Source organism: Amblyomma maculatum, chromosome 6, assembly GCF_055883805.1.
Source record: "Amblyomma maculatum isolate TAMU_Amacu chromosome 6, ASM5588380v1, whole genome shotgun sequence".
Taxonomy (NCBI): Eukaryota; Metazoa; Arthropoda; class Arachnida; order Ixodida; family Ixodidae; genus Amblyomma; species Amblyomma maculatum.
In genome coordinates, this window is record NC_139349.1 from 170,810,761 (window position 1) to 170,817,136 (window position 6,376).

Consider the following 6,376-nt stretch of genomic DNA (forward strand, 5'->3'; position numbering starts at 1 on the left):
TGCCGAGTTGTCTTGATTGTCGTAGGCCAAATTGCTTGAGCTGTCTCTGAAACTCAACCACATGTCTTAGCAAGCACTAGGCGCCCGTCTGAAGAGACCAGGTCAAAAGAAAACTGCCATCGTTGTCCGAGAAAAGCCCACATTCCAGACGCTCAGGATTCACGTATGCCTAGAAAACTAAATGTGCTGCTTTACATAGTCACATATATACAAGCGCACGAAAAAGAAAAGAACCTGAGTATATCAATTTGAATACATGGTTAGGAGCACTTGGGACCGCTTAGAAACAGCGGCTAAGCGCGTCCGCATTCCCATTTAACTTCCCCTTTTTGTATCTTATTTCGAAATTGTACTGCTGTAAAATCAAGCTCCACCTCAGAAGGCGACTGTTCTTCGATGTCGCAGTTTGACAATGGCCCGTCTCTACTGTAAATTTGGCCCCTCCAAGATAGCACTGCAATTTTTGAATGGCCCATACAATGCAAGCGCACTCTTTCTCTGACGCGCAATAAGCCCTCTCTCTAGAGCTCAGTTCTTTTTAGAAGCTCCTGAGCGTTGCTTTCTTCTGCGAATCAAGTTGTCACCCATCTCCTCGGGAAGGTTTAACGTTAGATTTACCACGGCTTCCCTCTGCACATAAGGCTTCATAAGATTGCAATGATAAATGCGCACTTCTTTACGCCTACCGCGGATTTTCACTGCGTAGTTAGTTTTAGAAAGCTTTGCAACGCCTTCAGCAGGTCCTTCCCACTGTACTTCGAACTTATTCTGCCTTGAACCTCTCAGCAACATCACCTGGTCCCCGATACGAAACGTCCTTTGACGGGCTGACTTATCATAGTACACTTTGGAACGAGCCTGGGCTGACTTCATGCTGGCCTCAACGAGTTCCTTAGTGTTATGTAAGCGATTCAGGAGGTTCAGAATGAATTCTACTACTGTTGGGTCTTCTCCGCGCCCCTCCCAGGCTTCGCGCACCATTCGTAAAGGTGAGCGCAGTTACCTTCCGTACACCAACTCGGCTGGACTAAATCCAGTGGATTCGTGCGGCACTGACCGCAAAGCGAAAAGTGCTGCAGGCAGGCAGGTATCCCATTCGCGCTTGTTTTCATAGCACAGTTACCTCAGGACGAGTTTGAGAACAGAATGCCATCTTTCTACGCTGTTGCTCTGCGGATGGTGGATCGAGCTGTGCACTGCCTTAATGCCGCATCGCTCGAGAAATGAGCTGGTGAGGACACTTGTGAAAACGCTACCCTGATCACTTTGGACCTCGGAAGGGAATCCAACTCGTGCAAACACTGACAGCAGCGAATTCACTACACTCTCGGACGTCACCTCGCGCAGCGGAACAGCCTCTGGAAACTTTGTGGCTGGGCATAACATATTGAGGATATAATGGTACACTGACTCTGTCACAGGAAGTGGTCCAGCTACATCTATTAATAACCGGTGAAACGGCTCGGTCATGATTGGTACTAACACCATCGGAGCTTTCCACTTATCTTGCGCCTTTCCAAGCCGCTGGCACGTGAAGCATGACCGTACAAAATTTTCCGTGTCCTTAAAACATCCAGGCCAATAGTGTTCTTGCAACAGCCTCTGCTTTGTTTTCCTTATTCCAAGGTGACATGACCACGAGCTGCAATGGGAAAGTCGCAGTAAGTCTTCGCGGTACTTTTGGGGAACGACCAATTGGTCCCGCTCTACTCCGCGCTTATCCTTGAATAAGCGATACAGCACTCCCTTTCTCATCTCGAAAGAAATATTCTTTGCTGTCTTAGTGGCGCGGTGGCACTCTCTTATATCCATGTATCTTGGGATCATTGGCTTGCTCCATAGCTAAGTCCTCTCGGGTTCCACTTAAAAGTCTCGTGAGATTACTAGACACTGGCGGCAAGAGGTTACTCTCAAGAACGTCCTCATTCCGCGTCTCATCAAGCTCACTTTCAAGTTGACTTATCTGAGATGCCTCGCTCTCAAAGTTTTCCGACCCGCTATCTTCCGCATCGACCAGTGTTTAACTGCCGTTTCCTCCGCTGTGGATTTTTCTGTAATGAGCAGTGTAGCTAGTTCTCGCGCCTTTGAACGTGTTAGGGCTTGCATAACTCTGTCTCCGAATAGGATGCCCCTCTTTCGCAGAAGCATGTCCGATTTGTTCGAAAACAAATACGGATAGCACTTAGGAAGCTTTCCTGCAACGGCAGCCTCGGTTGTTAACTCGACGAAAGGGCCCTCTATGACCACGTTCGCGATTGGCAAGCACACACTCTGTTCCTCTACTACCTGGCGGATCCATGCACACTGTCCTGTATAGTCGGAAGGCGACACATACGCCGGATGGACAACATCCATCGTTGCGGCCGAATCGCGCAGTACCTTGCAAGGCTTCCCGTTGACTACTAGGTCATGCAGGTAGGGTTCGAAAAGCTGCATATTTTCATCGCAGTCACTGGCATACGAGAAAGCAATCTTTTCTTTCCGGCAGTTGACGGCAATGTGACCCTGCTCATTACACCTAAAGCATGTGAGCGGCTTCCTAGCCTCAAGCTTGTTCTTTGTGTTCTGCGCGTTGGTCACTTCCCCACTTTTCTCACTGCCGTTCTTTCTAGGGAGTTTGCCTGAAGAAGCCTTCCTTTCTTCGTTTCCAACTCTAGCAAAGAGCCTTTCCTGACGGTTATTCATACTCAACTTGGGATTGGGGGGCCTATCCACTGCCTATCCACTGCGAAGCATACTCCTCAATGAGTTCGGCAGCTTCAGTTGCCGACTTAATGTCGCCTCGGTTCTGTAAGCAATTTCTTTATTTTTCTGGGAGGCAGTTATAAAACTGCTCCAAAAGAATTCGCTCGACTACAGCGTTCCTATCACTGTATTAGTCAGTGCTCTTTAGCCACTCGCCCAAATTGACTCTTAAATTGTAGAGGAATTCAGGGTAACTCTCGTCCAAGACTTAGTAGCGTTCCGAAAACGTTGTCTGAACGCCTCGGCGCTAAGCCTATACTTTCTCAGAAGGCAAGCCTTCAGCTTCTCATAGTTGTCCGCGTCCTCCTTGCTTAGCCGCGCGACAACCTCCGCTGCCTCGCAGGGCAGAACCGTCAATAATCTCTGAGACCAAGTGTCTCGCTGGAAGGACAGTTTTTCGCAGGTTCGTTCAAAGTTAGCCAGATACATACCGATATCCCTTGATATCACATATGGCTGCATGTACTTTGACATCTTGAAATCTGCCTCCTTGTTGAGAAGAGGTACCGCTAGCTGGGGACAATTGCCCGACCTCTTGCTCAACTCTGCTTCTAATTCCCGGAGCTCAATTTCTTGCTCCAGCCTTTTTGCTTCTCTGTCAATTTCACGCTCACGCCTCTTTTCATCTTTTTACCGCTCTTTCTTTTTTTGTCCGATGAGGTTGCATGCTTCACGTAGCTCCTCATCATCGGTTCCCAAATCAGTGATTGCCTTTAAAATCAAGGGTTTTCGTGCCAAACCACTTGTATCAATTCCCAATTCCTCACACAATAGCAACAGTTCCGGTTTCTGCAGCTTTTGTAGGTCCATGATCGCTCCGAGTGTCGGCTACTTCCAAAACAACTGTGCAAACTACCAAACCTAAAGGCGTTTCAACACTCTTTACCAGTTCTAAAATCTAACCCTGTTCTAGAACCTGGTCCACATCAGAAGAAAAGCCAAGCACTCACCCACACATGCGATCAAGGTTCCGAGCTGCTCTATTGTTGGCCGATTGTTCCTCCTGCTTGTTGCTTGAGATGCCACCTCCGATCACCAGATGTTGTGGCTTGTAGATTCTGATCCACCTCCAATCACCAGATGTTGTGCCTTGTAGATTTAGATCCCACCGCTGCCATCAGTTGTCGTGACGCTGGGACTAAGTCGACGCGGCCTTTACTTGGTAGCGTGCAGAGACTCCGGGTTGATGAAGGACTGAATCTTCGAAGTTGGTAAAATACATACAAGCAGGTTTATTTGCACTTTGAGAAAACTTATTTACATGAAAAAGAAGGGTATATCAGCAAAATGGCAAGCGTTAAGAGTTCATAGCGAGAAGCGTCTGGATGAGCCGTTTACCCAGGGCTCAGAGCGTCATTTCGTGCTCTGCAACGTCCTTAAAACCCACTATGTCCAGCCCCTCTCTGAAGAAGCTGAACAACCAGTTCCAGTGCACACCCCTCAGATATCGGCATCCAATCGAACACGTCACTGCACTGATGGTCTGATGCACTGACTGGTCCGGTATTGTTTCGTCGGGCGTGGTCACTTGTTGGCGGGTAGAGCTTGGGAACGGCGATGGTACATTTCTAGTCTTCTGCAAAGATCCGATATGGTGGTTCCGGCAAGTGGATTTCCTTCTCAGAAACGCAAGTGTACGTGCGCGCCACGAATACTTCTCCCAGCATTGTCCCTTTCCGGCAATTGCAACTCTTCCCTACATTCCCGGGAAATCCTCTAATGCCCGTATTTGTCATGCTCCTTTCTTCTCCTGTAAGTCAGCGGACGTGTCATTCCGATCGTCTCCTTTGGACAATAGGCACTCCTCACTTGACAATAGCGCCTCTCGACGGGAAGGGTGAACAGTTGAACAACAGCACTTCCGGCTATTTCTCACAGGGCGACCTTTCTTTGCATTTTTCTTGATGTTCCCTTGACAGGGCCAACGTGGCAGTTGCAGGGTCTCGACAAAGCAAAGCATGCTCACACAAAAAGATTCATGGAAACCGGCTCACTTAGAGCCCTTGCCCCAACAGCACATATCAATACCATGCCCACAGGCGAACAATAGGGCGCGCAAGCGCGGACCATGCACGGTCAAATCAGTACCCATGTAAGTTCTATGTTATCATCATGACGTATGATTGAGGATGGCAGGCAGTTTTTAACTGCCATGAGAATTCCTCCTCCCCTCCGATGTTGCCCATCGCGTCGGTATAAAGTGTAATCTGTGTTACAGGAAAGGACTTCGTTGTCTCTAATGTTATCGTTTAGCCATGTCTCGGTTAACAGTATGATGTCAGCGTCGATATCTTCGATGAAGCTGAGAAGCTGGTCCCGTTTGGGCATGATACTTCGAATATTAGCGAACCAGATGTTAAGATTTGTGCACGATTGGGGCCGATGGCGCGAAGAAAGTATGGGATGCTGAACGGAGCGTCATTTTTTGCTTTGTGAAGGGTTACCGTTGGCCTGCATGCTTGTGGGTGCGTTTTGAGCGTTCTGAGCGCTTTCGACGACAGTGCTAGTAACAGGGTTATAGACGTAGCATTTGTCGCCAACGTGTAGCTTGTCGAATCGAAGTTTGAACGGACATTTCTGTGCTCGGATAAACTGCAATAATTTTGATCGCGCGATCCTTGTGGCAGAAGCGAAGTCTTCTCTAATTGCGTAGTCTGTGTCCTTCAGTTTCCTTCCACATGCCAGGATGCTTTCCTTGGTTTTGAAATGGGTGAATTTGACTATTATTGGACCACATTTCGACTCCGCGAATCTGCCTATGCGATGCGCACGTTCAATTGTGCTAGGATAAAGGTGTAGTTTCAATTTGTCAGCACAGAGGATCAGAACTTCTTGCTTGGAGTCTTTCCATGAGTCGTCTTTCATGTCGTTTATACCATGAAAAATAAGGTTATTCCTACGTAGCCTGTTGTTTGTATCAGTGCTTGCAGCTTTGAGGACGGCAATATCGTTCTTAATCTGAGTGGTAACGCTTGGTTCAGAGCTGAATTGCGGGGATTGCTGGGTCGATTCCAATGCTACAACGCGGATGGTAATAGACTTGAGCATTACGTCGTGAGAGGACTGTGCAGTTTTAATCTGTTCAAATTCGTGCATGATGGTCACCTGTTTTTCCTGTATTTGTTTTATTGTTTCCATCAAGGCTTCTAATTCGGGTAGTCCGGGAGGGCCCGGGTTAAGCTCGACATCACCAGAAATCACAGCATGAGATCACACAGTGCTGCGAGCATTTCTGCGTCGCAACATGCACGAAAGAATCCTCGCCATTTCAAGCTGTCGGGGCACGACACCGCTATCACGCAGCGGTTACTACTACGGTATTCTTTACAAGGGCTCAAAGAACTAACCTGAAAGGTCAGAAGAGCGTTCAACATGGTTCGCTGAGCGGTGTCGTGCCCCGTCTGGCTTGCATCGGTGGTCGGCTTAAGCAGATAGCAGTCGTCGAGTCCCGTAATTGGTAACGTGATTGATGAACGTTGCCAGGTGAGATAGGATCCGTGCGCCAAGTTTGGGATGCGGTGCCGGGGCACACGATCGGGTGCTGTCCAAGGAATCCAGTGAAAAAGTTCGGGAGCAGGAACGAAGCAGGAAGGCGCAGTTAGGTTCCAGGAAGGGCATGTGGTGACAGGCA